Genomic DNA, 26601 nt, shown 5'->3' with positions numbered 1-26601 from the left:
GGCGCAGCATACAAGTAGATGATGGAAGAAGGCACAGCCTGCGTTAAAAGACTCACCCGTGGTCACCGCTAGAAATTAACCGTGGTTTAATTTTTGTACTTTTTTTCCCCCATCGAAGCCTCAATTTCCTATATGCAGAATAAGTTGATTTCATTAGATGATACAGAAGATTTTTTTTCTTTATCCTAAACTTTTGATTTTAATCTAGAGCATTAAATGTAGGTCAGTATTCACCCCTTTCTCAGAAATCTGGGAAGACAGTTTTTTTGTTTGGTTGGTTGGTTTTTTTCCCCAGTTTCTTTGAATAATACTTTCCAGGCTGTTAAGACCATCGATGAAGCTCACCAGACTCTGGATCTAGGGCTAGAATTGTAAAGCCGTTACTTCCTTGTGAAAGGAATGAGAGGGCATTCCTGAGACGGCGCAGAGGGGGAAGCCTTACTCACAGGAAGCATATTAGCTGACTAGCTGCCTACAGAGCATGTTCCCTCCTCGACCTCCGGGAGACTCATCCTGTGGTCCAGTGTCACCTTTGTTCTAAATATTCTGCTCGTAGCGGATGATGATGCGATAGTATTTTAGAAGTCTAGCCAACCAGTGCTTTGAAATGGAAGGATAGCTATACCGGAAAAATTTAACATAATCTAAATTGATACTCTAGTAATATCAGTATTCAGAAGAGGCATCCTATTTGAGGGATTTTCAGGAAAAAGAAAAGTTCAAGAACCTGAGTTCTTCCCATGCCGCTGTCCCCTCTCGCCTTTACACTCCAACAAGACTCAGCTTGTTGCTTCCCAAACCCGCCGGGCCATTTCCTGTTATCCTCCCTCTGAACATGCAGCGCCTCCAGCCTTACCCCTCTGCCCACCTCCCGGGCACCATCACGCCCCACCCAGCCCAGTGCTGCCTTTCACTCTGCAGATACACAAATGCTAAAGTGTGGAGTTTATTTGGCTTTCATTAATTTGCCAGAAGCAAGGAGAGGGTAGTTACAAAGCACTACTCTATAACCTGTTATTTTCTACGCTATTAGAATGTAAAGCAGACTGATGTAAGAACCGGCTGTCCCCACCGGTCACCACCATGCTGTGCATAGTGTTTATGAATCGTCTTCCAAATCCACAGCTAGTTTTAAAATCTGGCTTCCGGGCTAGGTCTGCAGGAAATACGACTGTGAGATCATAAATGCTATGGAGTGAGTATGAAGTTATTTACCAGGTCCTGTTATGTCAGCACTTGGGAATCGTACGAAAGCTGCTTTGTAAGCTGGGTTGTACCTGTTTGGAACCTAGTATCTCCAAAGGGGTTAACATGTTAGAAATATAAATGGCTTTAAAATGAGTTTAAATTAAATCATAAAGTTTTTAAACATAAAATAAGGTTTGGGGTACATTCACAGGCAGTGGGATTATTTAACAGGTTTGTAAGGAAAATAAGATATGTGAGGTACATCGTTAACTTTTAAGATAGATGTCTTGAAGAGAAAACTCTAACGAAATACCCTATGGTGTTACTCTCAGGGATTTAAAAAAAACAACAGAGGGCACAGAAACAATGTTTTAGGTAGATGGGGGATATTTTCCAGTAAGGAATCTTTCATGTACTGATTTAATTGAGAGCCCTCTCATTTGAAACTCAAGTATGAATATCATCACCACTGTGGTGATAACAGTGTCAGTTAGCTGTGACCTAATCTGTACCAACCATGACTAACCAAGGGTTCCAGGTCACTTCGGTTGTATTTCCTGTGGCCTCGCTGTTCCGGGGGCAGGATTAACAAGGAATAACTCATTTCTGTGTTCAGGCCTCTAATTTTTCATTCATGTAAACAATAGGTGAGAATAGACCTGACCCAACACAGGTGCAAGAGATTAGTAATGCTAACAACAGTAGGTAACACTTTGAGCTGGGCCCCCCTATGTCAGGCACTGGGCCGAGTACTTTACTTGGTTGTCCGTTTTAATAAACAATCCTGTGTGGCAGGTGCTATTATTATACCCATTTTACAGGTAGGAAACTGAGGCACAGAGAAGTTAAGTTTTTTCTCCCAAGATTACACAGCTAGTAAGTGGAGGAGCCAGGATCAAATCACAGAAGTCTGGCTCCTAAACCCAAGCTCTTAATTTGTATCCTATTCAGTTTCCATAAATGACTCATTTATTGGAGGTATTTTTATCCTTTGGGGCCGCTCAGTTTCATTTAGTCAGTTATCTCTTGGAGTGGTTTTAATGTATTAGGGAGGATGGATGCAGGCCCCAAAGCTGCGCATCATCGTGCCTTACCTTGCTCTGGATCTTCACCTGGTTACAGCTTGTCATTAACGACGCACGTTACCACAACCTGCCCCCACAGCTCCGGCCAACGTGCTTTTGGTAATAAGAGAGTAGTATGTCCAAAAAAGGTAATTAACAAAGCAACTATCCCACCTACCAAAAAAGTGATGAGGTGTGGCCCATGATGGAATCCCCTTTTCATTTATTACTGGAAATGAATAGAAACTCATTAATATTGTGCCTTCCAGTAAGTTCAGGCCCTATAATTTAAGCACACTGTCAGGACCCAGAAATCTCATCTTGTGAGACTATTATTGCTTGGTAGACTGACTACATAATGCCTCGGTCAGGAAGAGCGGGTTTTCCAGTGATATGGAAGAAAGACCCTTCGTGCGTTGGTCTCATCTTTTGGCATTACCCCATCCTTACCCCTATTCCATGGTCTCTGGTCCAGCCAGATGAAGCTGGTCATGTTTGCCCTCCACGTGGAATCTCTTTCCTTCCCTCTCTTCCTAGCCAACCACTACTGTTCCCTTCAGATGAAACCTCCTCCAGGCAGCCTTCCCTGACTGCTCAGGACCAGGTCAAGTGCCCCACATGCTTCCACAGCACCCTCTGCTTACCCCTGTGTACACACATCATACCAAGTTCTAACTTCCTGTTTCTTGTCTGTCTGCCCTGACTTGCGCTGGCCCTTTAAGAGCCAGGATAGGTATTGTTTACCTTTGGATAAACACCCTGACACACAAGACAGTGCCTGACACGTGGCAGGTACTCAACAAATGTTCGAATGAGAGAGAGGTAGAAATGCCATACTTGGTGACAAGGGAAACTAATACATGAAATATCCAGTGTTGACAGATCCTAAGGTACATTCATGATATTACCTGACTGAATCCTCACCGCAACTCTGGGAAGTCAATTTCTTTCACCCCATTGCACTGACATGGAAACATCAGCTTACCCCGGTGCATATACACAGTTTGTAGGTGGGAAAGCCAGGACTGGAGCTTAGGTCTCTGACCCCAGGTCTTACGTTCTGACATACCACGTGAATATTCCAAGGCCGGTCTTAGTTCAGGTATTAGACTCTGTAACAAAGCAGTGTGTCATTCTTGTCCTCACCAAGTAGGTCCAGAGGGAGAATCAACAGGTTTTAATTTCTCTCCCTTTTAATGTCTTCCTTGGCATCCTCCTACCCCCCATCCCCACCCACGTTTCCAGTGGAAGCCTTACAGTGACCTGTGATGGACCCTGTGCAAGTTCCTAGGTGTTGACGGTGAATCTTCTGTAGGCAGACCAAGCTGGCTGCTGCTCTTATTTGGGGGAGAGGAGTAGTAGAGCTTTGGGAAACATGGAGAACTGCGGGGGTTCTGGTAAAGGTCTTGAGCAAATTGAGTAAGATCCTGCTGTATTAGGGAGTACGGAATGAGCAGGGTGGGAGGTGTGTGTGTCTGGGCGCCGAGAAAGGGAGCAAGAGGATATGAGTCGGGGGGCTGGTTCGGTTGACAAGTAAGAGGCTGTTGAGAGGTTGCTGGCTGTGTAATTGACCAGTTGAATAGATCTTAATAGCAGACTGGGGTGTTCTCCACGGGCCTGCTGGCGGGGGCGGGCTGGGGCGGGCGGCAGGGCAAGCTAGTGAGCCGGCAGCGTCTTGGACACACAGAGCTAGGTATGACGGACTCACCTGGAATGCAGGGCCTGTCGTCATTTCCGTAAGCAGGTAACCCGCGGAATACAGAGTCAGGCAGAGAGAGATTGGGGCAACGTTTCCTAAACTTTAAAAGTTCAGGATTTAGTACTCAGCCCTGCTCTGTTCTAGGTACTCCTGGGAATGTTGTCAAAGGGAGGAATTTTTAATTTCACACAGGAATTAATTTTGCCACCACGATAGAACGTTAGACAAAGTTCATAAATTCCTCCAGTGGTGGTTTGGAGTGTCAGTTATGGACGTCTCCTTTTGTACCTGGTTATCCACAGTAAGAAGCCATCCCAGCGTTTTATTATGGTTTTAACTGGGGTGTGGGCAAGGTCAGGATGAAATGGCGATGCAGTTAGAAGTACCTTCTACAGGACATTCACAGATCAGAGTGACTCAGGGAGGTCAAGGCAGGCTGGCGTCATTGTTCATTTAGTCAACAAAGATTTCTTGAGCAGCTGCTGTGTGCCAGGCACTGGTCAGCGCTGAGACGATGATGACAGTGATCTCTGTCACCATCGCACTTGCGTAAATGCACAGAAGAGCAGTCTGTTAAAACTCAGGCTCCGTGAGACGCGGGGAAAGGTGCTCTCTGATGAAAGAGGGCCTTCCTTTCAAGTGGTTCTGTGAGGAGGTGACTTCCAAGGTTAGAGCTGCAGGATGGGAAGGAGTATATGGGGAGGAGTTGGGGGGAAGGTTCCAAGCACCAAGAACCGCACGTTTAAGAGGCTCTGGAGGGCTTCCCTGGTGGCGCAGTGGTTGAGAGTCTGCCTGCCGATGCAGGGGACACGGGTTCGTGCCCCGGTCCGAGAGGATCCCACATGCCGCAGAGCGGCTGGGCCCGTGAGCCATGGCCGCTGAGCCTGCACGTCCGGAGCCTGTGCTCCGCAACGGGAGAGGCCACAGTGGTGAGAGGCCCGCGTACCACAAAAAAAAAAAAAAAGAGGCTCTGGAGTGGGAAATGAGTCTGGCCTTTGAGGATCAGGAAGAAGGCAGGTGTGGCCCAGGTGAGGGAGGAGCAAGCAGGTGCGGCCCCTCAGAGGCCTTCAGCTTGGTCCCTCCCTGCTCTGGAAGGTGTCCATCCCAGAGGTCTCAGGGACATGCTCGATGATCCCCGGAAGTGTCCGCGGCCCAGGCACCCAGGCTCTTAGGAGAGCTCTTGTCCCCAGGAGGCTGCCTGCCACTTTCCTCTCCTGATACTCTCACTTGTTGAGGGGAATAAATAAGGATATACAGCAGAAGCAGATTTTAGTGAAACCAGTAGTCATACCAGGTGCCCCAAAGTGTGAGAATATGCCCACAGGGACTACACAGTGACTTTAAATGGAACTGGTTTTAAACCGATGATCTGCCCGCTGTACCGTGGGTCACACGTGCCAGTCTTGTGAGCGGGAACACAGCCAGGCCGGCAGGATTTAAACAAAAACCCCAGTCAGGGCTGCCAAGTGGAACCTGCGTTCTTGGCCCCCGAGGTTCTGGTGGTCCACCGAGCGGGCAGGGCGGGAGAGGCCCTCTTCTGACGTTAAACCTCCTCCAGTCTGGGCCGCCCCAGCGGGCAGCCTGGCGGCCTCCTGCTTGGCAAGTCCCTCCCGAGTCCTGAGTCCCATGTGTCCCCTGCGCTGCCCGTGAGGTCGGGGCAGGCCTCTGGCCACGCGTCCCTCCTCTTTGGCCGCGCACCCTCGCTCTTCGAATCACCTCGCCCCCATTTTAGAAGAAATGAACTTCGAAGCCGGGGGGTGGGGTGAGGCCAGGAGGAAGAGAGTGCCGGGACATGTTGTGTAAACACTGCTCCTGATCCTTTCTTGTCTTTTACTACCTGTAGGGGCAGGTGGACACGGAGAAGCTGCTGGCAGGAAGGGCTGATTGTTCTCAAGGTTATGGGTTATGCAACAGAGCAGAAGAGCTTTGAGGATGCAGGAGGTCAGAGCAGCTTGTCCACAGGCATTTAACGCAGAAGTTTCCCTTCATATAAGATCTTATTTGCTTGACACTGTCATTAAGAATTCCCGTGCCAGCATTTAGCTGGATCTCTGGGGTGAGTCATCGTTGCCAGTCTGCAGTTAAAGTAAGTGATTTCCTTTAAAGGACTCCGCTTCCAACGTTTTCCTGAGATGCCAGGCTGAAGCAGGTACCCTTGGCGCCTGTTTTTGAATAGAATGTCATTATATCCTAGTCTGTACGTTTGTACTCGAGTCCATGAGAAAGAAAAAAAAGGAGACTATTCCGCCTTCTTTATCCAGTTACGAAGTGCAGGTAGACGGTGATGTAATAGATTCTGTGGACCAGGCTGTGCTGAGCTTGCGTCTGGGACAGTGACCAGACGGATGAGAGGAGAAGCAGAAGATATTTTTAGTCTGTCAGGGCTGCTCTGAGACATGGGTTCTTCCCCTACCGCAATACTTCCCAGCGGGAGGCTCAGTGCCAGGCGCACTTGCTCTGGTTCACCTCACTTCTCTATTATGCTTTCAAATATTGATGAGGCCTGGTGGGCTGCCGATTTGCTGAAGCAGCTTTGAAGCCCACACAATTCAGCTCGAGTCTGTGACATTGCTTCGAGGGCCTCTCAGAGGGCTCTGTGTCCCACCCAGGGACCAGTGCCGTCCCTCTGAGGTGTGGTTTTCTCTGGAAATCGGGGCCTGGGGACATAGTTCACTCTTTTTCTCTTTTCCTACATGGAGGTGATTCAGGCATGCGTGGGAGTTCTGATGCTGACATGACCCCTCTACACGTAGGTTCTTAAAATTTGGGGTGAGCCGATTTAAACCACCAGCAATGGTAAATCAATTGAAAACTTCAGTGAGGTTATAAGCCAAGTACAACTTGCGAAAAGTGATAAAAGGAAGGGATCCTGTCTGGAATATACCAGCTGTCTCTAGAATCACTTTTGCAAGCTGGAGGGCTTCTGTCTGTGGTAAGAAAAGTGTAGGTCAATTTCCATACAAGGGTTTTTGCCTCTTTGGTAAACTTCTGATTGGCTGGTCGTTGTTTTGATTGAGGGCCGGTCCGTCTCCCTGGCCCTCTGAGCAAGTGGTGTCAGTAAGAGCGTAGAAGGCACCACGTACTGTGTAGAGGAAGCACTGGGTGGGATTAGGAGGCCGGATCCCTGTCTCTTCCATCCAGTTCCCGCCCCCTCCCCCATATCCATGCCAGCCCGTGAGCACCAGTGACCCTGGGAGGTTCCCGGGCCTCTCCCTCCCCCTGTTGATGAGACAGGATATAACCTACAGGCCCTGAAGTCAGGCCACCTGGGTCTGCAACCCGCGTCTGCCACTCACTGGCTGTGTGACTCTGGGCACGTTAACGTTGCTTAATGTCTTGGTGCCTCAGTTTCCTAGTCTGTCAAATGGGAGTAGTACCCACCTCACAGGCTGCTGTGAGGCCTGAATGGGTTAAAGCGTGTGCAGTGCCTGCAAGGTGGTTTGCCTTTCTTGGGAAGGATCACAGACGCTGGTTCCAGTGATGGAGTCTCTGTTACTTTCTCCTCCCTCTTCAGGTAAATGGACCTGCGTGGTCACGAGAGCCAGTCAGAGCAAGTGACAACCCAGGAAGCCCGAGGGGCCCTGGGCTGGGGTCTTGGCGCCCTCTCTGTGCCTGCCTTGCTCCCCAGCTGCTTACACAGCAGCCCTTGCCTCCCCAGGAAAGGCTCAGCCCCACGCAGAGCACAGGCTCCAGCAGCCCCCGCAGATAACTGTGCAGGGGGACACGGGGCCTCAGGTGGGCAGTGTTGCTGACCTGGGGACGGTGCCCCTGGGCGTGTCGAGGTCCTGGCAGCATGTTTCAAGGATCATTGTCAGACTGGGTCATGGGGCCAAGCTCTTTACTAGCTGGTTCTCCTTGGTGAAAACTTACAGAAAACTTTTCCTTCTCAGTCTGCATTTTCAAACGCGTGACACACTTCTCTGAGGGCTTGGCTGGCTACCCTTCAGATAGCCCAGTGAGAGACAAGACCACCAGTTTTCATGCAGGTCACACCTCTCCACCTGATACCCCATGCTTTCTACAGAGGTTCTCAGTGGGAGAAAAGTTATGTTTATGGGGCAAGTTCAGAGAGCTTGTGTCTCCTTTCCAGAATTTACTTGGTGGCTTCGCCCTATGTGGTGGAGAACCCCGTTCTCTTAAGTTTGGGTGGTTCCATCAGCCTCTACCAGGAATTACGTCTTTAAAGACTGCCTGGGTAGGAGAGTCCAGGACTCCCTTGGGGATTGGCGAGGGGCATCTATGAATCCAAGGGGGGGAGCTGAAGAGGTGAGCAATCCGGGAAGAGAAAGCCAGGTCGAGGGCAGATGAAGTTGTGCTGATTGCCTGTAGGTCACAAACCTGAAGTTTTGTCAGATCTCTGGGTAAGGAGAGAACCACCCTGAATAGATAAGTATCTTAAATCGACTTTACAAGGAGCTAAGCTGAGAATGGTACTCAAAATTGTTAGTCCAAAAGGCCTAGAAAAGGCTAGCCACTTCTGGTGGTTAAAACCAAGCGCTCCCAGTTTTCTGCACAAAAAACCTGGAAATTCTCTCCCTACATCCTGGAGGGTCTGGCCATGGAATGGCTGTGTGAGGCTGCCCACTTGTGGCCAGCATCAGCAGTGCGTGTGTAACCTGTTGCTGGAGGCTCTGAAATGCAGTCATTTTAAAGGTCTTTTTCAAAAGACTTTTCTCAGTCACTCTCTCTCTACACGTGTCACTCCATATCCAGGGCTTAACCATTCTGCTTTGTTATCTTTCTAATCCATACTTTGCTCTCTTTGGACTCCAAGGTCACTACTTTCCAGTAAGTTCTTCCACTGGCCTCCCAGCTGATCTTTTTAAAATGTAAATCTGCTTGTCTTTCTCTTACTCAAAGCCCTTTAATAGCTCCTCCTTTTCCAGGTTCCAGTGCCTCTCTCAGAAGATCCCTGAGGCCCGCTTCTCTGCCCTGGACCACGTCTTTACTCGTGTTCCTCTCTTTTCCTCATCCATTCATCTGCTGACACCTGTGCATTCTTAGGAGTCGTCTCAGGTATCACCTCCTCCAGGGAGCCCTCTGGATTACATTAGATAATGTGATGTAATGTAATAAGGGGGGGAGGGAGAAAACGTGAGCACACCGTGTTATAACCAAGTGCTTTTCTTCCCCTCCTGCAAGACATAAGCTACCTGAAAGGGGAGACTTGTTTTCTCTGTGTCACAGTGTCTGGCATATCACTGTTGCTCACCACTATAGAGGGAATAAAGGGAGACAGGATAAAAGCAGGCGAAGACCCAGATCACCGACTGATTCCTCTTGGGCGTGATGGAGCTCAGGAAAGAACTAAGCTAAGCTCCAGGCCCAAGAGTAAAGGCACAGCCAGTCAGTGCGGGCGAAGAGAAGTCCATCACGGCACGGAGCTGGCCAGCTAAGCCCTCCTTCCAGCCCGCCCTCCTGCTCCTCTCAGAATGCTTCTGTGGACCCACCCGCCTGTATTGCACACCTTTTTGATATGTGCCCTAAGTACCGTCCAGAGTCTAGGTCTCAAAAAGTATTTGCTGATGGACTTAATTACTTATTTGACAGGCGGCAAGAGCACATCCTGAAGTGTCAATTAAGACCTGTGTTAAATCAACTGTACTTCGATTTTTAAAAACAGAACAGGGAAGGAAAAGAAAAATGGCGTGTGTTTCTGACCGTCTGTGGGTATGAGGCACTGCGCTGGCCACTGTGGGCCAGCAGAGAGAAGGCATTGTTCTGTGCCTGCAAGGAGCTGACCGTCTAGCTGGGGAGAAGACAGAGCATGCAGGCCACGTTAGGGAACGAGATAGCAGATGTGAACGTGTCACAAGGCAGTGTGTGATTAATTGGCAGACAAGGAGCTCAAGAATGTGGTGGGGATTGAGCCAGATAATGTATGTCCAAGTGCCTCAGCCCTTCAGCACTCCTGACCCCAGCCAGCCCTGCCGTCCGCCTCTCTCACACCCTGTTGATCCACCTCATACAATGAAGGTACTCGGCCAGTGCAAAGCCCCACATGCCCAGGCCCCAGCCCACCTCCCAGCCCCGTGTGCCCCCCAGCCCTTCAACCCAAAGCTGCAGAGATACCGAAGTGAACTCCCATCTTACTTCTGTAGCGCCCACCTTCCTTCCTTGTCCAACCTTGTCCCTCCGTTAAAACCTTCCTTTTCCTTTAAAATTCAGCCTAGAGTTCCTCCGTAAAGCCTGCTGAGTCTGCAGGCAGAGCTCCTTCCACGTGCTAGGCGGCGATGCTCGTGTGCTTCTGTCCTGCGAGGCGAGGGATGTAAACTTCTGCCGCAGGGACAGTGTCTTTTCCCTTCATACTCGGAGCACCTGACATGCTGTCTGACATGGAGCACATGTCCCTTAAGTGTTTGTCATTGACTGAAAGGACTTAACACATTGGAAGGACTGAGTAAACATCGGTTGGCTTTGCACGGTTAAGACATAAGTGCTATGAGTGCAGGAGAGGGTGACATGCCCGAGTGGTCCAGGGAGGCTCCGTAGAGCGAGAAGGGAATATTGAACTGAACCTTAGCGGTTTTGTACACTTAAAACAGGCAAGGAATGAGAAGGATCCCGGGTGGAGTAGCTCAGTGTCTGTGGCTGCTGGCAACCCAACTGGCCTCTCAAAACAGAAAAACAGACCAGAGGGAGGGAGCCCCGCAGAGTGGGGTGGTGGAGGCAGCCGATTTTAGTTGGAGCAGAGGGTTTACCTAAAGGAAGTCGAGAGAATGCCCTGGAGGAAGTTTGGACTTAGGTGGAGGAAAGACCTCAAAAGCAATGGGCTGTTTTGCTGGCAGCGGACGCCCTTTGTTACTTTTGAAAACCATGGTGACTTGATCAAAGTGGTGTTGAAAGTGGGAGCTGCCCTGTGGCCCTGCCTTCATTTTATACCGCAGCCAGAGGCCCAGGTGGTGACCAAGATGCTTAGCCTCCAGGTGTGAAGCCCCTCTGCTACGCAGAGCCTCACCTGGAAAGGCTGGACTTTCTATAAACAAAGGTTTTCCTTCTGACGCTGCCCTTGACCTGGCTCTGAGCTGTTGATTCTTTGGGTCCATTCAGCTCTGTCCTGTCCTTCTACCCTCGTGACTGGCAATGACCCGGAGAGTGGCAGCACCCCTGCAGCAGGTGGCCTCCAGAGCTGAGTCACCGCCCTGGGAACCGTGCCCTGGCAAACCGGGAGCTCTCCACTTCACCCGGCTCTGCAAGGCTCTCAGGGCACCGCCAGAGCTGCGGAGAAAGCTTTATGCATCTAGAGTGTCACCAAGCTGATAGGAAAGTGAAATAAAGGCAATTGAAGACCAAAAAGGAAACTGTCCTAATGGTAGTTTCTAGCTGGTATCTTTGGCAAAATACAAAGAGTTTTTTTCACAATTATACTTACGGGCCGTGGTGGTTTTATTTGAACATACCCAAATTATCCATTTACGGGTATCTTTAAGAATGGAATGAAGAGGATTTTAAAATGATGGTTTAAGATTCTGTTAGACCTTGTAAATTAAGAGAGCTTAAGGAATAAAATGATATGAAGAGATACCTTAAGCTGTCAGTATTCTCGGAAATGAGCAAATGAGGTTTAGGGTTTTTTTAAGTTTTTCTTTATCATTCATAGATACTCTGATGGCTGTTGTTTTTAAAAAATTATGGTGCTTTTAGTTCATCCCTGAGAAGATAAAAATGTAGTGTTGTTCTTGAAAGGAGGGTTGTTTTTTTTGTTGTTGTTTTTGATGTTTTTTTGTTTTGTTTAAGTCTGGCTTGTTTACTACGCCAGTGAATAGAGACGACCTCAGTCTAAAAAAACAAGTTAAGTCTCTCCTCGCCTGGCAAAATAAGCCTTTTTCAAGTAGCAAAAGAATCGCAAGTTTGATCACCAAGTCGTCATTTTAGCTGATTAGATTTTACAGAAGACAAAACAGGAGGCTCTCTACATTTTCACAACTGAATAGCTCTTAGGAAGCACTCCCAGCTTATTCAGTTCCTATAAGGCCGTAACAAGTCTGGTGACAATCAGACAGTTGCCTGAATGCGAATGCTCTGTGTGGTTAACTGTGCTGTGGCCACTGTGAGCTTTCAGAATCGGAGAAAACGGCATCACATCTCTTGCTTTTTGAGTATGCAATTCTCTAACTTAAAAAAAAAAAAGCTTCATTTTTTTTTTAAACTTCACACATCGTGTGCCCAGCTATTCTCTGCAGCTGAAGTGTCCCTGAAGGCAAAAACCCCAGTCATTTTCTGGGGCAAATGGTCTTGAGCGCTGGGTTTTTTCACATGCTCTGACCACCCTGGGGCAGTTTTCAGCAGGGCCGGGGAACTCACTACTTAGTTTCCAAAGATGCTGTGAGCTGTGACCAGGAAGTTGGGTTTTCTCTGTTATCATCTTGTTTACTTTCCGTGAGCCACACAAAACTATGGACGGTCCAAAGTGTTCCCAGTTTCTCGAAGGCAGGAAGAATTAATGCAGCTTCTACCAGCAACCAGAGCCATATCCTGATTCCTACAACCTTTATGATCTCAGATCAATAAAGGCCAAATTGAAATGCATTTGGAAGTTAGAGGTCAGTTGATTCTAGAATCCATTCCAGTCTAGACTCACTGGATTTGGGCGTGCAGTTTCGAGAGAGGATTTTAAAAGGAGGGGAGCTCTATTCTTTGTTTTTTGACCTGTGCTGGGAGGGAGAACTAATCTGCTTTGGGAGTAGAAGTTGCAAAAAAGCCAATCCCAGTGACCATACAGAAAGATTCATGAGCACTCGCCCTGGACTCGGCATGCCCGCCTGGACGGAAGCCGGCAAAGGGTACCGGCCTGACAGCGTTGAAGCATCAGAGCGTCAGAAGGCTCTTGAGAAGCACTCGGGCCCTGAGGGGTTAAAAAGGCAGAGACAGCCAGTCAGCAGGTGCCCGCCGGGCATGGATTTGTTCATCCTGCCCTTCTGAAGTCAGAGCCAAGCAACGTTCTTCGCGGTTTTGAGTGATTCACGATGTCTCTCTCTCGGCAGGGCCACTTTCCACTCATGGGCTTACGACTGAAGCCCCTTAGGAGCAGGCCAGAGTGGAGCCCAGCCTCACACCTCATGTCACATCTGAGAATCATTTTAGAGCACAGGGGAAACTGTCACAGACAGCTGCTTGTTTCAGAGATGAGACTGAAGCAGGGGCCGTGGTCGGCCGGAGGTCACGGTGCGGGGAGCAGAGGCCGGTGGGAGCCGGGCCGCCCTCCTCTGACCACACAGCTCCTGCCCCAGCCTGGTGGGAGAAGCTGCTGCCCTTGGACGATGCTTAGAAAATGGCTTAGGTCAGAAAGGAGAACCTCATCTGCACAGAATGAAACAAATCAGTTACTTGTGTAGACAGCTTCCGCCCAGCCTCCTTTGTCAGCCTGGTGAATTTATTAGCTCCTGGGCTTCCAGAAATAAGAATAATAGTATTTCTATCTGTGTGCCGAAATGGGAGACTCGATAGACCCCTCTCTCTCTTTTTCTTTTTTTTGGATGAGAATTAGCTTATTTCACGCTAGTTCTTAATAAAACAAACGTCGACTCCTTCCCACAGGAGACAGAATTGAGCAATGTTCTGAGAGCACACTGTGCTCCTCGGGGCACTGAGTGAATGTCATGTTTAGAAGATGCTCTAGAAGCTTGCATGTGTCTCCTGGGAATAGAGTGAAGGGCGGTGGAGACGGGGCAGAGAAGCCGCCGCTGGAGGAGCAGTGACTCACCCTTCCTGCTTGGCCAAGGACTGCAGGCCGGGCCTCGAGAAGCCCACGGGAAAGGACTCGGTTCCCCGTGAGCCCCGGCGTGAACCGGTGACCCCTGCTGGGCCCACGCGCCACCATGTCCTCCGACACCCCCCCACCCACTTCCGTGTCCACAAGAGCTGCAGAGAAGGACATGCCAGGTCCCTAGCTCTCTGCCAACGGCTTCCCTGATCCCCTAGGAGGACGATGTCACCTGTCTTTGTATAAGGACAACACCCTGAACCAAGAGATGGATAGAGTTACTCATCTGAGGAGGAAAACCCAGTCAAAGGAAGTTTCCCACCCAAGGCCTCGGTGGTGGTGGGGGAGGGGGGGTGGGGCGGGCAAGGGGCAAGTGCTGCAGGGTCCTTTCAGGTGGCACGGAGGCAGCTGTTACAGATCGCTTTGTTGTGTTAACCGCGCGATGCTTTCGTTAACTAAACATGTCAGAAGTATCAATGAAGCATGCCCGACAAGATATTTTCGTGGGAGGAGCTGTCCCGTAGTGCCAATGACAGTAAGTACCACCTTCCGTCCCCCCAGCCCTGGGAGACAGGGCGGAGGGCAGTCAGCTTGTGTTTAGCTTCTGAGCATGATTTTATGGGACGAATAACAACGTTTTCCTCCCCATCACCTATATTGTCTTCATCCTTAAGGTAGACAATGTATTTTAAAAAGGAGCGGGAAGAAGCGTTGGGCCGTGTCCCTGCCAGCTTTCCCGGGCATCGCGCTCCGGGGCGCTGGGCCATCCCTCCATGTGCTGCACACAGAGCTGGCCCCAGGGAAGGCCTGGGCGGTTGTTTAACTTACGTCTGCCTCGGATTTTTTGAATACTGGCTTTATTTGTATGGGCTTAAAAAATTATAATGTAGCAAATGTTTCAAATTTAAGCCGTGGGTAAAGTTTTCCTAGCAGAAAATTACACAGTAAGCTGGAGAAACGGAATAGAAAGCCGCACGGGGTTCTCCTTAAGGTTTTTGTATTCTCATGGGACTCGAAGGCGCCTCGGGCCTCCAGAGACGAAGGGACTGGGGCGGAGGGTGTGGAGCTGCCCCTCCCCGAGCGTCCTGCGCACCTGCAGAGGGCAGCATCTGAGCTGCGCAAGCGCTGCATCTCCAGCTGATGTAACCCAGCGCCCCAGATGCCTGCATTCCCCACAGACAGGGGTACCCGTTTACCCTATTCATCAAGGCATCCTGAGAAAGGGGCTCCCAGTCTCTCGGGGGAACCCAGGAGGAACCGACCACCCCAGTATATTCTTGCCCACCCCTCTGCGGACGTGGAGGAAGCTAGGAGGCCCTGGGAAAGCTTATTATCCTGACCCCAAAATCTGGTGCCTCACCTGTGGGCCCCATAGCCCCTAGAGTTTCCCCTGTCCTAGAACCTAACCCACTGCCTGCTTGTCTGGACGCCTGCTAGCCTGCTGAGGCCGTGAGGACTGGCGCCCTGTCTTGTTCACTTTGTGTCTCCAGCATAGTGCTTCCCATCCAGCAAACATCTGTTTCTTCTGTTCTTCAAAAATTTCATGTGTTTTCTCATCTCCTGCCACCTCAGATCTCAGTTAACTTTCAATACTGTGTGAGGGTGCGCGCGCGAGGAATACATACGTGAGCTCACGCTCACACACACACACACACACACACACCCTGACTGCAGTCCTGCGTGGCCTCAAATCCCTGCCAGTCTAATTTCCCAAAGGCCCCAAATGCAGTGGCATTCCCCCGTTCTCACTGATTTCACCTCCCTGCTACGTTTAACAATGCTAGCATCCCCTCCCGGAAACCCCCTGTTCTTCCACTTGCCCATGTCACACCTGTGGAGCCCAGCTCAGGCCCCTTTCCGCTTTGAACACCCCCCCGCCCCCGCCCCGGCCAGCCCCACACTCATCCAGCCCTAAATGACTGCTGTGCTCTCCTCTGCGTGCACCCTGCAGCAGCTTACCTGTTCTGTGTGTTAGACGTCGTTCCACAGTTAGACTGTAAGGTCGTGTGCAAGTGCATCCGCATCGTCTCCTTACCTGGTTTTCTAGTGTCTAGCCCAGTGCCGGGCTCTTAGGAGGCAATCAGTGAGTGTCTGCTGATTGATTTTGAAGCACCTGTCTTTATCATTAGTACTGAGAAGTGACTCGTGGCTCTGTAGCCCTGCTGTTGTTAATCACCCTCAATGAAAGACATGACTGTCCCAGCCCCTCCCTCGGACGTGGCCCTAAATTCGCCCCCATACAAGCCGTTTTCCTGTGGAGCCCTTGTTCCATCCTGTCGTTATCTGTTTATTGTTTACTTACACTGGACTCACCTGCCTTGCTTGCTCTCGTGTCCTCTGAGCCTCATTCAGCTCCTGCTATGTTGGAATCTCGGTGAATCCGTGATGCATGAATAGATGGCGGGACATGGTTAGAATAGCCTCGTCCCAGTGTCAGATTGTATCTGTCTTCTCTTCTCTTGGACTCCCGACTCCTTGCTGCAACATCCCTTGGCTTACGTGCTACCCTTTCCCGCCAGAGAAGCCCCCAGCCCCACAGGTTCTGTGTACTGATGGCCAATATTATTTCAGTCTTTCACACCAACTTTAACATATTGATTATAATGCCTTAGGAACTGTTATCCAGAATGTTAGATGAGCCATCCCCTCCTGGGGAAACTTGGGGGTGATGGGGTTAGTTGACATTTATTGAAGGTCTGTGTACCTACCGTGTGTCTTATTTGAGTTAGTTATATTTTCACAACTCAGAATTAACATTATTATTTTCACTTTATAAATAAAGAAACTAAAGCTCAAAAGGGTTAAACAGTGTGTCCAAGCTGTGTAACAGGTGACAGAGGGAAAATCTGAATCCTGGTCTTTCTGATCTCAAAGCTTATACTGCTCGTCTCTCTGTTCCCAGTTACATGGGCCACTAAATGGGAGGTTGCTTAATAGTACTTTAGGGTAGGAAGGCAGTGCCTAAGTACTAACCTCAGATAAGCTAATGCTCATGAGGAAAGTCAGAGATAAGGGAAAGATACTCATTGGCAGGTTGATTCTAAGCAGGGATTGACAGAGGTCAGCTTCTAACACCTTAAAAGTTCAAGAGGGTGACCGCTGAGCACCTAAGAAGACCACCTTTGGGGGCTCTGTGACAGGGGGCTGTCAGTGGAGAGTGTAGGTTGACCCCTGACAGCCCCCGCCAAGGAAGCAGCAGGAATCCCGTTAGTGAAGCGAGCTCACTGGCTCTCGCTCTCCCCTTCGGTGATGGGCTCGGTACAAGCCTCAGCGCCATCCTTAGATGAGAGCAGCTGTAGAAGGCACAGACTTCCAGTGCTCCTGGGAAGGGGGAAGGGCAGAGAAGTTATGGGAAGCTGAAAACGCCTCCGTCAAGCTTATATCCTCATAATTAAGAAACCTTAGCACCAACTCATACAGTTTTCTTGACCAAACCTTTTTGTGCTCTGGTCTCCCCAACTGCAGATGATGTCCGTGCATCTAAGTCTTAAGAGGCTGCAGGCACAGGTCCCAAGTTCCTCAGAGAAGTGACAGCAAGGATGGAAGAAGCATAGTGCAGAATTAGGCTTTGTCACATGCTTTTACAAGAAAAGGTTAATTGAAGGAGGACTTCCCAGCAGCTTAAATGCACTATTCCAAAGACTTTTCCAAAGACTGAAAAGCTCCCAGAAAACAGCAGACTGGCATTCCCCGCAGTCTGATGCACGTCTCAGCCACTGTCAAAAAGGGAAAGAGCTCCTCTCTGACTTGGGTCCTATCCTCATCTTTATGATCAGACAATTTTGGAAACACGCTATCATTTTATAACGTTGTTTAAATATTCCAGGATTGTGTGTGACTCTACGTCGGCTTGAATTGTGTGTGTTTACCCTGATAGATCTCCCTTCCCATGTGTACTTCTCCACTTGCTTGATTTTTTTTAGATTGATTTTTCTGTTGTAAGACAGTACTGAATATACCTGTTGCTTTTCTCAACCGTTTCTCTTACTGGTCAAGATCCTCTTGAATTTCAATCCCAACTCTGAAGAATCTTCCTAACATAGTACGTCCCTGTTTTGACGGCATCTTGAAGCGCCTGAGCACAGTCCCGCTCGGTAGCACTCGGCTGAAAGGTCACACCTGTAAACCAGGTCTGACGCGTCCGCTGATGAGCCAGCCTGCTCTCTGGCCTTGGCGGTGTTTAAGTTCCTCCTCTGAGGTGTTGTAATCATTAACTTAGACATTTCAATATGCAGTCACTTGACAGGACAGACTTTCCTGCATGGCACTGCTGAGTCACTCAGCCTCTCGCTGGCAGAAACGTGAGCGTTTGAGAGCCAGGCCTCCCTAAGAAACCTTCCTTGAAGCTGCTCCGAAGCCCTCCCAGGAGCTGGGCAGGCCCCGTGTGCGGAAGACTCGAGCGTTCCCTCGAACAACCAGTTTTCAGGAACGAAGACCTCGACGACGTGGGCTCCCGCTCCTGTGATGTGGTGAAAGGTGCTTTCCACCTTTAAAGTCAGACCACATAGGAGAGAGTCACCCGGATCCTTTTCTAGATTGTCCTCCGCCTGATTCCCAAGCAGGAAAAGGGCAAATTTACAGACTCGTGCTGCCCTCTGCTGGCCCTCTGGAGTCTGTGCTGCTGCAGCAGGAGGTTGCAAAACCAGTTTGGGAAATAGAAGCCTCGTGTGCAGGCTGCTTTCATGCCTTTCTCCGTGACTGGAGGTATAGGGTCCATACAGTGCTTTGCTTCATAAGACGTCTAGCTGAACACACCTTAAGGGGCTGTGAAATGCACGCAGCCACACCAGCTTCACACAGAGAGAACTCCAGCTTGAGGAGGTGTGTGCCGCTCGCTGGGCAGGAACTTTCCCAGCCTGTGTGTCTTAAGCAGGAAAGAGAAGGTGCTCCTTTTTCCTTTTAAAAAATTCATCTCTTTATCACACTGGTGGAGTAACGAGAGAAAAAACTGACTTTGTTTCCTCTGTCAACTCTGGGATGTTTCCTAAGGGCTCATATGCTGTCTTTTAAATTCCAGGTGCTGACCTTCTGAACCAATGCCCCCTGAGGACTTCTGTGCCTGGAAAATATCTGTCTACAGATTTCTTTGACACCCTATGTAAGTAGAGGCTTGTGCTCAAAACTCAGTCTCACGGGAGCTTTGTTTTATTTTGTTCCTGGAGGATCCCCCAGTAAGTTTTTTTAGGTGGTCATCAGTGTTTGATCTCGGTTTTTTTTCTCTAAAACACTCAACTTCCAATTTACTGTCAGAAAAAGTCTATAACACGAACTTCTGCTTAAAATTCAAGGGTATGGATCCCCTATTCAGGTCTCAGAATGGGAAGAGGAGAAGGCAGAAAATATTAAAACCACTCACTTTGGTCAATTCAGTTGGAGATGCCATTTGTAGATCTGAGGGCATCTTTTCAGGGTTTAGTATTCGTCAGACTCCTCTGTGGTTAGCGACTGTGGAATGTGCCCCGTACAGCTCAGGGTGTGGGCGCGGGATCCGGGAGCCCTTCCATTTGGGAGCCGTGACAGATCTCTTAGCCACATCTCTGCTTATAACAGGCTGAAGGAAAACCGATATCTTATTTTTATCATTGTAACCGTCATTTATTGAATGTGTACATGTGCTATTTCTAGTTCCACTTGCTTCTCCTTCTCTGTCTTAATTCTCACAACCACCTTACGTGGTAGGTCTTGTTATTACCCTGATTTCACAGATGAGGAGACTGAGGCACAGAGAGTCAAGTAACTTCCCCCAGTTTGTGCGGGGAGTGAGTTCCAGAACTTGACGTTCCAGCCCCAGAAGTCTGCGTTGGACCATCCCACCAAACTGCCCCATAGAAACGGGCAGCTTTGTAGGACGAGCTGGCGGGCTGTATCTGGAGACGGTGTTTTGGCACTGCCACAGGCCCATGCAGGAGGGGCTGCTGGGCTTAAAAAGGCTTGAGCTTGCTTAAGACTAGTAGGAGAACAAGGCTTTAGAGACGATGTGACTTGCTTATGGTCACTCCGCAAGTTAGAGTGTAGCGGAGGGTCTGGGGCCAAATCCTACCGGTTTCGAAGTTTTCTCCTTCCTCTTGGTGGTTAGGTGCCGCTTCTGCTGTTCGGGACCAAAGCTGGTTTCAGTGGTTTGCTCATGTGCTTATTGACGAAACCCTGCACCTCAGAGCCCGTTTATGTTCAGAGGTCCACATGGCCATGTGAAGACTGGCCGTTACAGTATCTATAAAGCACCAAGCAGCAAAGAATGGTGAGTAAGAGCCTGGGCCTGGAATCAAGCGGAGTGGAGTCTGAATCCTGGTCTTGCCATTCCTAAACTTTGTGACCAAGAGCAAGTGCTGTACCCTCGCTATGTCTCTGTTCCTTCACCTGAAAAATGGAAGTAACGCCACTAGCCTTGTAGGTGGTTGTGAATGATGAGAAAATGCATAGAAAGCACGTAGCACAGTGTTTGGCACAGAGTAAGTCTTCCAAAAATGGAAGCTGTTATTATTTATCAGAGTACCTTCCCATCCGCTCCACAGTTCATGTCGGCCTTCACTCTGAAACGGCACTGCAGCGTCCTGATCCATCTAATAAAACAATGTTTGTGTGTAGTGCTTTTTTAAAAATGACAGTTGTTGCCATACACGGAATTCCACATGCCTCTAAGAACCAGTGCAGGATAGGAGTTTGTGTCTCCGTCCTCTAGATCGGCATGCTGAGGCTCAGCAAAATCAAATGATTGCCCAAGATCCCACAGCCAGTCAACAGCACAGCCAGCACTTCAGCTTGGAGCCACGTAAGTCAACAGAGAACTACTCCCCACCATACGGTCCAGCACCTTCCAACCGATAACAGTTGCATCTTTATTCTGGCCTGAATATTTGGGTTAGGACTCTTGTATCCTGAAGTCTGTAACGTTCTGAAGCTACCTTCTTTAAAGACGCGTCATAGTCAGGTACTGTCTCCTTGTGAAATATCCTCACGCCCCAGGGGACGTTGTCTTAATCCAGTTTGCTCGTGCAAGAACAGACTGGCATTTCACTTCAAGGAAAGACAATGTGTTTCCACTGTTCCGCTTTTGCCACACAGGAGTTAACCGGTGTGGCTTATTGATTCACATCTCAGGCTCTAACTTTCCTATCAGATCTGGAAGAAAAAAAAAAAACAAAGAGTGGCAGCTTGATCCAGAACAGCATGAAGTAAGGAATCGCAGGTGGGATTTTGAAATAGAAACACATTCTTGTAGCCCCTGTGCTGAGAGACACCAAGGAGGGATTTTGTTCTTGAAAGGTGAGCACTTTAATGTGGAGGTGGAGAGTTTAACAATGTTAAGTGTGTGTTCTGTGTGTAAGAAAGAGTTGTTAAAAAATAACATTCCTTTCAAACGATGCAGTACCTTAAAACTGTCAATGGTTAAAATAGAGACACCCTGAGTTACAGAAGTTCAGCCCTGCCGTCTCCTGCCCTGAAAATACAGAACAATCAGGTTGATTGTTGGAGGTTGGAGGATGGGGAGGAGTGGAAACACGCTGATGTTTACTGAGTAAGATCTTTCCTTGCAGTTGACTGTCACTGAAAGACTCAACAAAGTAAGCAGAGGGCTTCCCTGGTGGCGCAGTTGTTGAGAGTACGCCTGCCGATGCGGGGGACGCGGGTTCGTGCCCCCGTCTGGGAAGATCCCACATGCCGCGGAGCGGCTGGGCCCGTGAGCCATGGCCGCTGAGCCTGCGCGTCCGGAGCCTGTGCTCCGCAACGGGAGAGGCCACAGCGGTGAGAGGCCCGCGTACCGCAAAAAAAAAAAAAAAAAAAAAGTAAGCAGATACCACGTGCTGTCATCCTGTTTACCTATGTACGTCCTGGAAAGAGAATGAACGAGCCCCTGTTAATTTATCAACTGTTTTTTCCTTTTCACTTCCCTACTAGTGAACAATGCGATTTTTTTTCTCTGTGTTAATTTGATAGCCAGTCTGCCCACGCAGACCGCTTTGCAGGAAACCGACCTCTTGCTGGACAATTAAACACAAACAGAGGCCCAACTCAAGATCTCTACTTCACTGTATTTTGTTTAAGTCATTTCACAGTCACCAACTAAATACCTCAGTTTCCCCCCAAGGGCTTACAGACTTCAGAGAAGTATACTACGTGACTGATCCCTGTGCTAGTAATTACTCTTTGTCTGCTGAAAATGCCTCCTCGTGTGAAGAGACATACATGGGAAAGAATATATCCACCTTCGTTCTTCTGAATTTTTTGAAAAACATGCTTAAAGGATAATACAGAAAACTTACCGTATCTCTTTGTTTCTGCTCAGGTAACAGAACGGTATGGTTGTATATGTGTGTGTGTGTGTGTGTGTGTGTGTGTGCGCACGCATATATGTGCATGCGTGGGTGTGACATATATTTGATGTATAAGATATGTATGATCTTATCAGTCATAAGTAAAAGGAAGAAATTCACTCTTCAGGGAAACAAACAAAAAAAACAAAAAAAAAATTTCTAAGTGGCAGTAAGCAAAAGCTGTAACTAGTCATTTGTAAAAAGTAAGCAGACCTTTTAGTTCTGGATTTTGAATTTTTTAACTAATGAGAACAATCTGGCTGCATCTTGCATACTTCAGTCATTGTTATTATCAATTACAATAGCATATCCAGAAGGATACAGGGGACCCCTAAATTAATCACAAAATTCGTGAAATAGTTATTTGAGAGTGCCAGTGATTCTTGGCATTTTTTCAATTTTAAATGCTTGAATTTACTATTCAGTTGAAATATTTAACTGCCTGTCACTTGACAAAATATGTGCATTTCTTTGCAGTTAGTGAGCTACTTTGATGAAGTTAGTGATTGCTACCCAGCAATGATTGCTGCTGCAGCCCATAGTGTTCTATTTCCTTATTTAAAGAGATGAAAAAACTAGCCTAGTAGTGGTAGGCACGTGCAGTGATGCTTTTCCATTGTGAAGGGTGAGTCTGCGTTGGGATCTCGTATTGAGGGGTAAGTGGCCAAGCCTGTCAGGGGTAAAAATGGGAATCAGACCTGAGCTGAAGCCTCTGTTCCTCCTGGCTTATATTAACATCCTGCTGAACCCACCTGAAATCCTCAACCACAGGCACATTGTAATTGGCTGTTCTTCCCACAGTCATTTGATGTATGAGGAAAGTTAAAAAGAAAAGCTAAGTTTGTGTTAATTTATTTAAGCAAAGGAAGCAGAATAAGTGAACGGTACAGCCAAGAGTAGAACCATTCTCACAAGGTGACGCTATCATGATAAAACCAAAAAAGGGTGGGGAAATGTTTTAGGTAAAAGAAACCAAAGAGTCTTAATGAGTGAACCTCAACGGGATTTGGGGTTGAAAACAAGCCACAAAAGAAATTTTTTTGGAGAAAGTGGGAAAAATTGGATATAGGCTACATGTTAGATGATGCTAAGAAATTGTTAATTTTCTTAGGTATGAATAAGATATTGTAACGATATAGAAGAATGGCCTTATATTTTTAGACCTGCTCAAGAAGTTAGGAAAACAATGTCAGGATGGTTGTTGATTTACTTTCAAATGATTCAGCAAAAAGTAGACATATGTTGTACATGTAGATAACATCACTAAAGCAAAAGTGGCAAAAATGAACAGTTATTGAATTTAGGTGGAAGAAATTTAGGAATACATTTATTGTCATTCAAAGTTAATGTATGTGTGAAATTTTTCATAACCATTAAAAAAAAAAGAATGCACATCTCTTTAGTTAGGTGTCCCAGATACAGTAAGTATCTTCTTGAATCCCTAGAACCCTGAAGGGAACGGCAGTAGGCTTCCTAATAAAATGATATCAAGAACCATGATGGGAAGGAGAACAGAACTGCAGCAAAAAATAATTTAAGGAGAAGGGAGAGCAGTGAGTGGAGGGGAGCAGAATCTTCAGTAAAGCCAACAAAACTCCTTTACTCATAGGTGCAATCTAAGGAATTCCATTCTGGAAAAAACATTAGGATCTCATTAGCATCAATATATTACTTTGCCTCTGAGCTATTCCATTGTCCTCCTTAGACCCCCAAATCATAGTCATCCTTTGAATCAAACAAAATTATCTTCAAACGAAAGCACCAGGTTTAGGGAAGCGTTTTCTTGAACGCGCACCAGAGCGCCTGCTTACTTGGTACCATTTACATGTATGTTGTAGCACTTTGACTTATCCTGCACCTGGGCACTCTGATCTGGGCAGCTCAAGAATAAAGAGCCACAGGCACACGCACACACACACACACACACGCCCCGCCCCGCATCAGATTTGGTGAGAGCAGCACGTGCACAGAGATTTGCTAAAGCTCGATTTAGACCACAAAGTAAATACCTCACAGCGGAGCTCCAACCTTTTCCTTTCTAGGTTGTCTTATTTATTCACTCTGAAGGAAGAACAGATCCTAAAGCTTCTTCAGGAAGCTGGTTTCACATGGTGGTTTAGATTTAAATAGTGATTGTCTAGCACCATTTGAAATCAGTGTTCTTGGGGGAGACCAGCTGCGCTGCCAGGGGCAAAAGGAACGAATGGGACCAGCCCTGAAGACTTTGAAAGCAAAGACCAGCCGGTGAGGGGAGCCCACCTGGCGCTGCCGCTGCAGCTGATCCATGCTCCCTGCCGTCACCCCACCCCCACCCCGCCCAGCTCCCTGCCACCAGCGGTGAGCAGTGGTGGTACAAACAACAGGTTAATTATGCGACGTCTCACTGCTAGAACTTCACACTCATTTGTACAATAAACCTTCTATAGTACTTTTCCTGTAATACAGACTCTGTCGTGCATGGGTTAAAAGGCTGAGTGTGTGGCGGATTTATTAATCTTTGGGCCCTTCCCAACCCTCGCATCCTCCTATGACCCCTTAGAGGATGACTGATTTCTTTTGGTGTTCAGAGTCAATATAATTTTCTAGCACCATCTGAAATCGGTTATAATGATTGGGGAAGAGCACCGTGCCGCCGATTAAGAGGAGAAAATGTATTGGTGACCTTTGGAGCCGTGAATAAGAAACAAGAAAACAAATACCAAGGTGGTTTTTCTTCTTTCAGTTTTTGAGTTTCATTGCCCTGAATTACGTGTGTTTTTAATGCTAATAAATGGTTAATAGCGTATTGCTAATGGTTGTATTTTAGAGGAATCCCACAGAATTTGTGGGGATATTTGTTTTGATGCTGGATACCTAGGAAAAAGTGGGTGAAGTGATGCCTCGGGTCACTTGAAAGGCGTAGAGCGGGAGTATATCCCGCTGCGAGCTTGTAGACCTCACCTTCAAACGCTCCCCTGCCTCCGTGGAGTGGAGTGGATCCCGTGGTCCGCCAGGCCCTTTTCTTACAGGGCAGCGCCAGGCTCAGGTGGGCTGGAAGCTAAATCTGACAAGGCGCGGGAGGGAACATGGCACGGACGACTAGGTTTCTGTGTCCAGGACACGACAAAATTAACGTTTCCATTCGGTTTGGAAAGCAAGGTGAAGAAGGCCCCAGGTCACCCTTGAACTGCTTTCCTGAATTTTACCTTCTTACCCTGGAAGGGAAGTTGTTAGACCGAAAACAACGCCGGGTTTTCTAGGTCCTAGCAGTGGGGTGAAAAGGCGCGGGAGGAGGCTTCCCTGGTGGCGCAGTGGTTGAGAGTCCGCCTGCTGATGCAGGGGACATGGGTTCGTGCCCCGGTCCAGGAAGATCCCACATGCTGCAGAGCGGCTGGGCCTGTGAGCCATGGCCGCTGAGCCTGCGCGTCCGGAGCAACGGAAGAGTCCACAACAGTGAGAGACCCGCGTACCGCAAAAAAAAAAAAAAAAGGCGCGGGAGGGAGCTGTCTCAGCCGCCCACCTCCCAGGGCTCCTCTGCCGCTTCTTTCTGCCCCAGGTACTGATTTAGCCGAAGGTCAGCCTGCCACGCCACCAGCTGTCTCCATGTGCCATCCTGCTGCATGGAAGGGGCACCTTGGCAAAGTCCAGGCCTCGTCCTTCCGCTTTCCCTCTGGCCTGGAGCAGCTCCGCAGCCTGACGTCAGGTGACAGCTCGCCCTGCTTCCCAAAGCTCAGGCCTCCACCTTCCTACCCTTCCCACACCCGCCCTGCCTCTCCCCACTCCTGCTTATAATTTGTCCGGGAAAGGCCTTTCGCCTCAGGGCTAGGGCTTGGAATTTCTGTCTGCCACGCAAATCAAATGAGACCATTTCGCTTCCTTTTCCGTCCTGTGGTTATCATTTCCCCAGAACTCTGTCTTTTCCTTTCTTACTCTGTTTTCCCTGAGTAACCTTACTTACTCCCCTGTTTCCAGATAGACCTGCTACGTGATGACTTTCCCCACCTAGAGCTCCAGCCACAGATGTTTTTCACAACTCCTTGTTTCCATATTTCTAGTTTTTTCATACAAAATCTTTAAGTTTTAAAAGAAAGGATCACGTGTTCATTCAGACAGCTTTACCAGACTTGGCCACCCAATAAGTCACACACGCACACGGGTATTTGGAAGATAATTTGCATGACTCTTCAACTGGTCAAGTCGGGACCAAGCAGCCACTTTCCCCGCAACCTTCTTCCGCAAGGACGCCTTACTCAGAACAGGCTATGGGGCAGCTGTACTTGAACCTTGCCTCCAGAGGGAACAGATAGCTTAACCTGCTGTTCTAAACCTCTTTCAATCATTGTGCCAAAGCTGTGCTCATTTTCATTGCCCAAAACCAGCTCTCACCGTGGTTAAAGCTGACCGCCTCCCCTGCCCCGGCCTCACCCACACTCTCCAAGCCTTGCCTCTCTTCTGTCTTAACTTCTTCAAAATCCACCCCTTTCTCTGCACCCTCAGCAGCCTCCTAGGTGGCTTTCTTGCCCCACCTCTTAACCTTCAGTCCAGCTTTTGTGTTTTGTCCAGTTATTCTTCTACTGACACGTGACTTTGCTCCCTCTCTGTCTTTCGTGGGTCTCACCCCTGCCTATGTGGCCACCCTCTTCTCCAGACACCCCC

The 26601-nt window shown here is 48.5% G+C and overlaps 1 long non-coding RNA gene across 4 annotated transcripts in view; it reads left to right on the top strand.

Annotated features, from left to right (window-relative positions):
* LOC307192110 overlaps positions 1-22293 on the top strand; it is a 199998-nt gene extending 177705 nt beyond the window's left edge. The window contains exons 11-12 of one of the 4 annotated variants that reach the window (XR_013829967.1): positions 18672-18752; positions 21190-22293. This is a non-coding gene — a long non-coding RNA (uncharacterized lncRNA). Of the gene's footprint in view, positions 1-8837; positions 8948-18671 lie in introns of those variants that run through there. The other 3 variants (XR_013829968.1, XR_013829969.1, XR_013829970.1) reach the window with 3 other exon arrangements.
* Positions 22294-26601: the final 4308 nt, after the last annotated feature.

The sequence above is a fragment of the Stenella coeruleoalba genome (assembly GCF_951394435.1).
Source record: "Stenella coeruleoalba genome assembly, chromosome: 9".
Classification (NCBI taxonomy): Eukaryota; Metazoa; Chordata; class Mammalia; order Artiodactyla; family Delphinidae; genus Stenella; species Stenella coeruleoalba.
Note: the sequence above shows the minus strand (reverse complement) of the source record. Positions and strands in the feature narration are given on the sequence as shown.